Below are 12,669 nucleotides of genomic sequence, written 5' to 3' on the forward strand. Positions count from 1 at the left end.
CAACATTTACAGTGGCCTCAGGAACATCCTTTCATTTTCACCTGCAGAAGGAGTGGTGACAGTGAGTAGCTCTCTATGTAATTGTAGATTTGTTTTTCATTAAATTTAAAATGTTTATAGTGTTGGCTTCAAGATTAGAGAAAGCCTGCACAGGAAATCAAAGTGTTAAATACACACATCTCTTTTTGACATCAAATGTAGATTGAAAGTTTTCTGATCTCAGTTTACCAGAAATTCAGATGATGATATCAAAACAGGACAAGAGAGGGGAAATAAAGAAAAAAGTTTAGCATTATCAAATTGCAGCTCTGGACCAGGATTCGCCTGTCCAGCACAATGAAGTTCTTACTGTCTATGGGACTTCAGAGAAATCAGTCTTCTTACTTGGCCTTTGAAGTCACCAAGACATCATTGCCTGTGATAAAAGAGTTTATTTATAACTTGGTCAGCTTATGTCTTTTCCCACTGAACCAGCAGGCTTTCCAAGGTTTGGGGATATAATTTCAAGGGCTGTTAAACCTCTGTCAAAGTTTTTCTGGCCCCCTAAGGAGCCTGACTATCCAGCGTTCTGTTTGCTATGACAAGGCTTCATGTGAAAGCATTCAGAAAACTGACAGCTTCAACTGCTGCATTTTTTTGTAACAGAAAATGGCATTTAATCTGAAAAATAACGTTAGCAAATCAGCATATAATTGGGTTTTTATTTCCTGCCTTTTTCCCCTTTTCTTTTTGCTATGCTAAGAGATAAGACAAAGCACAATGCTGTAAGTTCCTGGTCTCAATGGAAAGATGCTATTTATATATAACCCGGCAAACTGCAAGAGGCAGGAATCAGGGATTTTACTATGACGGAAGATGTTAGTGAAAGACCTTAAAAGAGATTATAGCATAGAGTGTAGCACTGTTTTTGGATAATATTGTAGTCCTCCTGCCAGTTGTTGTCAACAGCAAACATAGAGACTGGCTTAAAATATCTAAAGTGCTAGTTCCCAAAGTGCCCGGTTTGTCATGTCACACTGAGCACATCTACTGTCAGAATTTCATTGAAAACTCTGCCTGAAGTGTTACAGAGAGTTAACACTGGATCACTTACTGTGTCTCCACAAGCCTCTACAGTTTGGGAACCCTTGATCCAGAGGTCCTCCCAAAATGAGCAAATACAAACTGGTTCAATGAAAATTTGCCATCTGGAGCTCCAGGCAGTGTTTTGGTCTTTCTGTATTTAAAATCAGTCCAATAAACGAGATTGCCAAAATCATAAGACTGACTGAAAAAACACAGAAGAATTTGAAAAATACTGAGAAACGTAGTCTATTCTTGTGACTTGACTTCCCTGTTTGAACCCTGGGGATCCCTGCTTTCAAACTTTCCTTCACAGACTAGTGAACAAGAAGTTTTCTTTTCTTCTTCTTTTAAATTCAGGCCAAAACTCTCACATAATCTGACTCAAGATACTGGGGTTAGTGTAAGCACCACATTTTATGAGACTGAAGAAAAAGTCATGGAAGTTGTCCACACTTCTCTGAAAAGAATCGTACATATGTTTACCTTCAGATAGTAAATAGCACAGAGAATTAAGAATACTGCCAGCTTAGTAGCAGAGCAATTCTTAAAAATAGCCGTTTTGGGGCAGAGCAAAGGTCCATCCCAACCAGTATCCTGCTTCTGAGAGTGGCCAAGGGCAGAAACATGGGGAAGGGTGTAAGGGCAGGACAGCTCTGTCATGCTTCTTCCCTGGCATACTCCTCCAGCCATCAGCTTTTGGGGACTTCCTAGGCCTGGGCTACTTAATTCAATGGGTATTTCAGAAGAGCAAAAGTAAAAATAAAAGAAGGACAAGGAAAGAGAAAGGCTGGCAATAAAACAACAGGGACTGTTGCATTTATTAGACTGAGTAAGGAATGCTGGTGAAATAGAACAAATGCTTGCTTTAGCCAAAGCATCATAAGCTTGGCAGAATTGATGCTCAGACTGTTACTGCAGCCCCCAAAATATTCTATCAATAAGAGTATTCAATTACATTTGCCCATACAATCACAGCCTTAACACATTCTTGTAATGACCTCTCTTAACATAAACAAGGTCTTTGTGAATGTCATAGTGCAGGAAAGTTTTCATTGTTGTCTTCTGTTGATATTTTATAGCTATTTGGCAGGTAGCATCGCACTTCTGCAGGAGAAAAGTGTTGCAGAGCTGCTCTTGCATGCCTGTTTTTTCCTCCCTTGAAAAGGAGAAGATCTTAAGCCATAGGACGAAAGCATTGTCCTTCAATGTGTGTAAGACGTTGTGTGCTTGTACATATTATGTGCATAAAGTACCTAGCCTTCATTAAACAAAAGGTATTATAAAATGGCAAAGTATCATTATTATTGTTAAGTAAAAATTTCTACATGTTGCTCCAAATGATTAAGCTGGTGTAAAGAAATTTGCACTGTGTCAAGGCAACTCAACCTAAAAATGCATTAACACTTTTTTGCTTTGATGTCAAAGACCTTGAAAAACATTACGAAGGAAAATAAATACTTTCTCCCTATAGCTGTATCTGTTTCCACTGCGAATCTATTAAAATAAGGAGTTTCTCTTGCAGATTAGTGGCACCCAAAGCTGATTTAGGCAATGACAACTTTGGAAGTCAATTTATATTTGAATCAGGAAATGACTCAGTATTTTCTGAAGTCTTACTTCAAAGCTCACTCTTTTACAGTTAGGTAAAAATGATATCACATCTTCAGAATGTTAAATTAAACAATTGCACTGGGGCCAGGTTTTATTTCTGATGGTGCTTTAAGCTGGTTTTTCATACTGCATATACATCTCCCGGGATGATTTTTGTCATATCTGGACAATTAGTGAATAGCATGATATACACATTCCCCAGTTCTATGACACCTTTTGTAATACTGCATGTCACTCTGTTTTATGTTGCCATACATACAACTTGCCTGCAGTGTGTTAGAATTAGTGGTCTTACGGTTTATGAATCTCCTGACACTATAACCTATTATTATGTTAGCTGGAATGGGACCTTCAAGTGAAGTTGATAATAAAAAAACGATGTTAGCCGGTAAGAAGCATTTCTACAAGTGGTCAAATGACAGTGGAAAAGGAAATATTTTAACAAAGCAATGTTAATACAGCCCAGAACCAACGCAAATAAAATCCCTGAGGAAGACTATCTGAAGAAATATACCATACTTTTGGCATAGCGTACTTTACTGCATGCCCGACACATTTTCCACAAAGCTCTTGTATATTTTCTGTATGAAAATCTAAAGCATAAAGTCTTACATTTAGCAGTTGAAAAAATACAGGAGATTTAAAACAGCAACAGTTCTGCTGTATGCCTACAGATTTTTTTTGGCAATTGGATCTGAAGGAAATGATCTATCTCAAAAAAAAGAGGGAAAAAAAAGGCTGATGAATACGGTCATATAACATGATTGAGGTCTTTCTTTCTTTAAGAAGTAGAAGGTTTGTGTGGACTACAGAAACACACATAAATAACTATTATTGTCAGGATTACTAAGCATATTTCCAGTATAACCAGGTTCAGTCTTGGCGCTAATTGAATTAATGAAGCACAGGGCTGTGCGATCAAGCTCTGCTTGCTCATGCCATGGTCCCCTTACGTGAGGACAGTGAGATGCTCTACAAGCTGGTGCTGCAGTCCACACTGTCAGCAAGGCTGTTCTTGGCAGCATAAGTATGCTAAGATGTTAAATGCGCTATGCACTTACCTCAGACAAATAGTATTGTTACTTTTCTCTGTGATAGCAGACATTTTACCACCCTATTTATCCACCTCAACCCTATTTTATCCTGGTTCGCTTTACCTTGTGAAGTGCCGTAGTGATTTTACATATGCACTGCTGACTGTTTTTAAACCTTTGACAATGCAGCCAACATAACTTTGCAGGAATCCAAAGGTAGACGCAGGTCACTCACATTCACGAGCCTGTCATGCTGTGGACAGATGCATCCACAAGGACATAAGGGAAGCCCGTTCCACTAAATGTGAATTTCCCTCTTATTGTTTCTTCCCTCCAGATGAACAGAGATGAAGAATCACAAATGTATCGGTTTCAAAGAGTTTAAGAGGTGTTTCAACAGCCTAGAGACAGTTTGTTACTACACTTGGCATATTTTGAACCTGTAATTATGGAAGACTTCCAGAAAATCTCAACATGACTGAAAGAGTCAGAGGTAAAATGTGCATGGAAAAGCAGAGATCCCTTTGCTTAGTTTAAACTTCAGAAAGAATAGTGCAATGGCAGAACAAGTGAAGCTTCATTCAGAAATGTAATTTGTTTAAAAACAATCAAACAGAGACAGCCACAAGCTGGAAGAATGAAAGTGCTCAATATTTTAGGCAGGAAAACACTTTATAAAATGTTGTAAAATCTAAACAAGTGAAGTGTTTGTGTAACCAAAATCAAACTGTTAGTAATATTTGTCTTAAAACATTTATCAGCACCATGATGAAGCATGGAAGGTGGGTTGGAAGCACGTATAATTTAAAAACACTCACTATGCTGATGTTTTTTTGAACAAATATGAATTACTTGGAATTTAATGTAATAGAAAAAAAAGCTTTATAAAATGACATATATATATATATATATGAGTATCCTGTATGTAATCAAAGTGTCAGTGGTAGAAAGCAGAAATACACTGAGCCAAGGCTGATAAAAGTTAAACTGACATTTTTATAGCTCTTTAATATGTTCTGATCTTGTAGGACTACATTCATTGGCCTCTGTAACTTCCAAGACTCTTTATTGCAGAGAGAAAACTGTATTTTTTCTTGGTTTAATTTTCAGCAAAATGCTACAAAACATCTCTCCGTTTTAGTTTAAAACAAAAGTTTTGTGAAAATAATTATTAAGATCACCTGTAAATCCTTAACTTGATTCATCTCGGTTAACTATCTCAAATAAATAGGAAGGGGATTACCACGATCCAGGGAGACACAGGGTGAAAGTCGACATCACAGTGCTCTTTGTTTCTTGAAAGAAATAATATATGCTATGTACCTTCCTTTTAGTATCTTGAGCATCAGTTTTCCTAGGTGACAACATCACTAAGCAATTATAAATTGCCATTATTTTTGAAAACGTGAATCCACCACACTTCATTAAAACCCCCTCACATGATGGACAGATTACCTCAGCCAAGAAGATAAGGTTCTTGCCCTCTCTTCAGCCCATTTCAACCTTTTAAAATAAAGCCTGTTTTAGATTAGTCCACCTTCCCACCACCACAGGAAGTAAGACAGGAGGTTGCTTTTCAAGGAGCACTCCTATAAACCTTTGTGGAGGCAATATGGTCTTGCCATGCAGAGTATCACAGTGCCTCAGAAACGTTACTGTAATGGAGATAGGCTGGTAGGCCAATGGTAGGCCAAGGTTAGGTTGGAGTCTTCAGCACTGTAAGCAGACCAGTGCGCAGGGCATGAAAGGTGGCTGTCAGAGCCATGATACAGAGTGTCACCTCAAATATTAGCTTGATCAATCACTGTAATTAAGGAGACAAAGTAGTTTATTGAGAGAAAGTTGATCCACTATAATTTAAATGAGAAACCATATTGGGCAAATCTCAAAAAGTTTGGAAGATGAATAACTAGAAACACTGAGGACAAATATCCACATAACTGACCTAAGTGCAGGTCTAGAAAGTCAAATGTCATGGGGGAATGCCAGTAGCCAGCTTAGTTATTCCTTCCCACAGCAAATCCCTGTTCAGATACCACTGTTACAATTACTTTTTATTTATGATTTTATGGGATGAGATTCTTTCACAAGAATCTCAACAATAGCCTGCATCTACATGTGTCATATTTCAGATAACGTTCCAGTGTTACTGGTCTCAGATATGGAAAATGAAGGATTGTCTGCAGTTTTTCAAACATTCTTTTTTTTTCACGTCACAACTATTCCCAAGTTTTGGTACAGACTTAGATTTATTATTTTACCCAATATGATTCAGAAACCACGCTCATCTGCTATTTCGGTAGATCTATGGCTACAGACTACTGTCAGCATGAGCACTGTATTCCAGACAGTTGCTGTAAGATAGGAGAATGGAGTACATGACCTTCAAAGGTGCCTTTAAACTGTGTTTTCTACAGTTGTCTTCACTTGATTTTACCCCAGCAGAATTTCTAAGGGAGACATTGTCTTAACATTGACATTGGAAGTGTATTTTACTGCTGTATCCACAAGCAAAAAGGAGCTCAGATGTCTTTGTAAGGTTTAGATTACTTGGATACATGGGAGGATTCCAAAAAGACAAACTGAATCGTCCTCAGAAAAGTCCCTGGGCTGAAAACAGTTGTCTGGAAGAGTTTCTCTTCCCCCTTTTGACTCCTTATGGTCCCCAGTGGATATCCACTCCCAGGTCAGCAGGATCTTTGGTACCAGTTCTGCCATTCTCACTCTAGTGGATGAAACAGTGCTCCAGGGCAGCAGCAGAGCTCAGCACGTAGGCACGGTGTGGGTGAGTACCTCCAGGAGTGGGTGGCATGATTAACACCACCAAAGAAAAATCAATCAGTTAAAAGCCTTGTTCTTCCTTTTTAATACAGTGCATGGCTGTTTCGTCCCACCATCTGAGAACTTTTGCCCTGCTATTTTACAAGTGTGGCATACTGATGATGACTTAGGTTTCTCTTGCTGTCTTGTAGCACAGTGCAGCTATTGAACCTTTTGATTTTGTGTAACAAATTTCTATTTCTTAAAGAGTGCTGGCAATGCAAGGCAGACAGAGGTGCAGAAATACACAAAATAAAAGTAAAATAAAAGTTTTTCCTGGATTAAATGTCTCCTATATGTTTTGCTGAAAATGCAAGAACATGCGCTTTTCTTGTTCAACAACTTGTACTTTGCAGAAGCAAAACACATGAAAACTAACACTTTCACTTGTAAAATCTTTGGGCTACATGTAGATAAATGGCAATGAATGGAATTGCTCATAACATTTTGTTTCCTGTCCTTGGGCCGTAGATACAGTTCTGAGACTTTTTTAAAAAAAAAAAAAAAGTAGTGCACCTAATCTTGTACCTTACCAGAGAAGATTTGGGACACGTTTAAACAGGCATGCTAGAGGGAGCACGTGCAAAATGAATGAGTGCAACTGGATTGTTGAGCTTCAAATGATGAAAGAGTTAACTGGGCACTGCAGCAAGAGTGCTGCAACTTGTTCTGAATGTTGCTGAATAAATCAAAACCGAATTTGAAAAAATCTTGCTGCAGTTTATAAAGAACATGCAATTATCCCATCTTTTCTGGAATGAGTATTGGAAGCAAAGACTTGCACTGCTCCTCGTGTCTGCTTTGTGGAGTTTTGGCTCAGAGATACCTACACTTACTTGGGCAAGATTGGCCAGATTTTTGATTATGCTCAAACAGGTTTGCATAAATGACCTAAATCTCATTCCACCAAGAGGGACCCTTCCCCAAACTCCCTCCCAAAAAACCCAAACCTCCAACTCGAAATCAGATGACAATTTGGGCAAAGAAACGTTAAATCTAGGAACTCATGCACCTATCTGCAGCTGGAGGCACCCCTACTCTCAGGTGAACTCTAATGGTGAGAGCAAGCCACTGCAGCTCCAGCCAGGGAAGCCCAGAGCAAGACTTGGACCAGCATGATGCTGAGCTCCAGGAGGACCCCACTGCCCTAACAGCTGTTTTGCTAGACTCCTATTTGATGTGAAACGAGTGCTCCTGCTTAGATGCTCTGGATTTGAGTCTTCACACTTAATTTTAGGCAATTGATCAGCGTGTGTTTTTTAAAAATGAATGACTGTACTATAAAATTAAACACAGGGGAATTGCCTCTTGGCACACATGCTACCAGCAGTTCCAGGAAAGATTACTCTATCCACTGCTGCATCAGAAAGCATTATTCCAAATGAGGAGTCCAGATGTTAAATTTGTACATTATCTTCCTGATGTCTTCCCCTATGCTTAGTTCAAATTTTCAAATATTTTATCTTTTATCCAGATATTCAAAACCTTCTGCTTCATGGGGAAGATCATGGGATCACCATGTCTGCAGTCTAAAGAACTAAAGAGTCTAGTTTCTGTTTCGGTCAGGTTTTAAGTCCTTAACTCATGACATAGGAATATAAGCTATTATCCCTGAACCATTTAAAGGAAAGTACTTCATAAATAGTCTGGCTGACATAAAGATTGTACCATTTACACAGCATAGTAAATGCATAAGAAATATTATCTTATGTTGTAAGCTTTGCCTATGGACGTGGAATACTTTTAGAAGCTGCCAATAAATCGTAACAGATAGTTTAACACTTTGAAACACAGTGGAAAAGCCAATTAAAAATATCTTGGAACAGCAATTGGAAATACTGTAAGCCAGTTGGTCAAAGGTTGCTTTCAGAAATAATTCTGAGCTTACTAATTTTACCGCTAACAGTCAATCAGAAATATGGCAACCAACTGGAGTATCCTCATTTTACTTTGACTAACACTGGTGTCATAACCAAGGATACTCAAACTAATGCCACCCCTTTGACACAAGAGTCAGCCCAGAACTTCTGTCATCAGAGACATAGTGGGAGCTAATCATGAAATGTTTTCATAAATGTAGTCCTATTCCTTTCCTTCCTAACATTTCTTTTAAACTATGGATTTCAAGTTAGCTAGAGCCTGGAACGGAGGATCTCCCTTGTCAGTGCATGCATGTGGAGCAGTGAGGTCCCAACTGATGACTGGAATTATTCAGTGCTAAAATGATATAAGTGATAATTCATAACATCTGTGTTATCCTTCAGGAAGTATTTGTTATATTCCAAAATATAAACTTAGCACATTTAGAGTTCTCAAGCGAGACATTTTGGCTGTCTTGAGCTGTTGGTGGGTGAGTGGTAACTTTCATTGCCATTTTTGCATTCTGCTAAGTCAATACACCGTCTTTTAATGCATTTTTATTGGAAGCCAAACCTTTAGGAAGGACTCCATAGTCTCTGTCATCATTTCTCACAGTCCAGAAAACCAGCTTTGTTGAAGATGTTTTCTTCAGAGCTGCAGGTGACAAAATGAGTAAGTATCAAGCAGGTTGCAGGGCTGGTGGCAGTGGTGCATGCTAAGCCCGGACAAGTGCCATCTTTCTGAGCAGTCAGGTGTATGAAAAGGCAGTCAGTCACAGCCCCTTTACATGAAACCGGGAGATCTCACCTCTCCCTCATCTGTTCACAATATTAAATCAATGGAGCTTCTTTGACTTCTTTGCAATCTGCCTTCACATGCCCCACTGAGGGGGAATAAAGCCTCTAACGTTCTCTGCTTTTTTCCCATAGAGGTATGGATGTGATAAACTGGTAAAGAGACATCTGCAATAGAGCTTTCTCTGTCTTTCACCTGGCAGCACTATGCTCCCAAAGTGGCTGCTGGTTAATCTCAGCAGAAGCATTCAGTAAGCATATTAATGTCCCTTCCGTTTCTCAGAGTCAGAATTTGTCATGCATTTTGACATGCATTACACAGTCTATAAGCTTTAACAGTTAAACCGAAACATTCTAAATTTCTTTTTTAATGTCTTGGAAAAATATTTATAAAAGAGTATGGGCAAACAATGCGGGGACGTACAGGAGAGTTACACAGGCTACTCACGCCTTGATTCAGAAAATATCGGGCTTAGGTAGGACTTATGTAAACACACTAATACTGTATATTGTGTTCACTTATACTGTCAGCACGTTTTCTGAACAAGTTACCAGTTGAAAGCATCATTTTACATTCTCATCTTTTATTAGCATTCAGGCTCATCTAAAAAATGCTTGGGGACCTCATATAGCTTAGTCATGGTGAAACATCAAAGTAGACAGGAGATTAACAGTGTAGACAAGCACATGGATCTCAGGGAGAACTTCAAATAATTTGAGTGATTTGGTGGAGCTAAAGTTCCCCAAGGAAAACACCACTTCTTATTTGAAACTTGACCCTTGAAAAATGTTAAAATATTTTTAACATGATATCGCCTCGCTATCTGTTGTTTTATAGCACTTCTAGAGGTCTAACTCATCATTTCTATAAACAAAGTAACTTCCTGTCTTCAATCAATTGCTTAAGAAGAACGAAGCACGCCAGCTGATAGATCTGACTGTAGCAGAGTAGCGAAGGCAGAACATTAAGAAACAGGAGAAAATCCCCACTCAGGGACATGCTACAAAACAGTGATGACTTTTTATCATTAATTTGTAAGAAATACTTTAATGATTTAGAAAGAAAAAAGTCTCTATTTTAAATTCCTTATCAGTAGGATTTATAGTGCTATAGATTGCTTCAGGCCAAAAAAAGAAAGGAAAAACCAAAAAGCTGTCTTTTCATGACAACTAGATAAACCCTGCCAAAACCCATATATTCATGTTTTCATTTGAGATAAACCAGCAAACCTTTCCTTTGGTAGTATCTACAAACCATTTCAGCTAGGTTTGCTATGAATATTCATATGAGTGCTTTTTCCTCCACAAGGAAGTTCCCAAATGAGAAGACCTAATCAATGCACAAGGTTATTAATGGCTATACAACAAAAGTTTTCCACCTGAGCTCTCAGAATCCATATTTGGAGCCAATGTGTGTATTTTTTCTGGAGAAAGGCTCTGATTCCTCAGCCTAGAGCAAGTTTCCACCAGGCATGAACTATGCACTGCAAATTGCAGGCTAAGTATTCTGTACCGACTATAAAATACGTAACTAATGTATTTCCCACGTTGTGAGGATACAGTGGCTACAAATAAGATCGTTGCATCTCTATTGATCATAGTTTAAAACAGAACTACAGCTATACATTGGAGGAAATCCTAGCTCCAGAGAAGTCAATGTGACTTTTGCATTAGCTTTTGATGGACCAAGATTTCACCCCTTGTTTTCTCTGACTGAGAAAACAGATTTGTCTTCTGGAAACTCATTGGCCTTCATAGTGCAAGTTCAGATCCACCAGCTGTAAATTATTTTGTATTATAATAGACTTTTTGAACCTCTAGTGAAACAGAGGAAGGTAAATGGGGAAAAAATGTAATCCACTTTCATTTGGCCTTTGTTTTTTCAGATTAGCAATAAGTACTGATTTCCATCAGTGAGTAAGATGTCTTTGTCAGGCAGCATTTGGTAACACTTTTCAGAGATGAATGGAAGTCATGGTAGTATAAGCATCATTATAGGCCAGAAACTGAAATTTCAGCTGACAATTTTATACCAGCCCTATATTCTAATGTTATCATGAGGTTACACCTCCTCACATGTTTTCATTTTGTTAGTATAGCACAAAGCTAAGACTTTAGTAAAACATTACACATAGCATAAAAAGATTATGCTGGAAATTTGCAATATGTCATTAATTTCTTGCCTCCTGTGCCCTGGCACATTTTGAAAGGAATTAGCAGTACAGTATTTACTAGTTCTGTTGGAGAGTTTCAGCTGTAATGGCCTGGATGCCCTCTGCTGAAATGCTCACAGGTCAGAGCCCACAGTCAGGAAGGTATTTCAATAAAACAGAATTCCTTGTATGACGGGGGTCTGAGGGTGGTTGGCACCTCATGATTTGCTCTCCATGCTACATGAATTTCCATGGTTTGTTCTCCTGGAAAGGACACTTTCTGTGTGGCCGAAAAGAAAAATAGTGAAAAAAACCCCTATAAATATTTAAGTATTGCGATCATTACATTTTGCTGCACTTTATGACCATATCGTGACCATCTTACAGGAAAACAAAAAAACAAACAAAAGGCCATGCTGTAGCCTTGGGAGGACTGAGGGAGGACTCAGGCTCCCTCAGTCCTACCTGTTTGGACTGACCCCACAGCTCATGGCCACTGTATGGGGAGCTTCTGCTGGCCCCAGGCAAACAGCAGTGCCGAGCAGGGCCATCTGCATGGCGGATGGTTGACTGATGGTGAAGAGTAGCGCAGTAAAGAAAACTTGCCATGGTAGTGAGAAAGAGCGGCCATATTTTTGTACCCTTTTTTTCTTTTGAAGCTCAGTCACTCGTGCTGCAGCATGTCAAGCCCAGGCAAACACAGTTTGCTGTTCACAGAGTGACAGGCTCACAGCGGGGCTGAGGCTGGCTGGCACCTCTGGAGATGGCCTTGTCCCACCCCCTGTGCAGAGCAAAGCCAGCTATAGCAGCTTGCTCGGGGACGCGTCCAGTTGTGTTTTGAATATTTCCAAGCATGGAACTCCACAACCTCTCTGAGCAGCCTGTTGTTAATTTGTACATTTCACCTGCAAAACCCAAGAGACCCTCTGCTTTGCAGAAACCCAGAAGACACCTTTCAGCAGCTTCTGCAGAGACAATGCTGCCTTTCACCTTCTGTGTAACTGCGGATGGTTCTAGGGGACACCCATCTCTGCAGGACTAACCCCAGGCACAGCCTCTAGCCTTTAGTCAGAAATAGGGTGCGGTGGAAAAACAACCACAGCCTTGCTGCCTAATTTGCTTTAGGAAGTGCTCAGGCAGCTGGTCCAAGTGCTGCTGGCAGCCCTGGCAGGGCCAGCCCCCTTGTGTCACATCTTCCCTCTTGCCTCTGTCTTTTCTCAGTGCCATAGCAGAAAATGGTCCACCTCAAGGGAAGCAAACTGGCTTTTGAGAAGCTTTAGACTTTGAGTCTGTTGCTCTAAAACCCAGAGAGAGAAAGACAGTCTCTCAATG

Source organism: Larus michahellis, chromosome 2 (genome assembly GCF_964199755.1).
Source record: "Larus michahellis chromosome 2, bLarMic1.1, whole genome shotgun sequence".
In the NCBI taxonomy this organism is placed as follows: Eukaryota; Metazoa; Chordata; class Aves; order Charadriiformes; family Laridae; genus Larus; species Larus michahellis.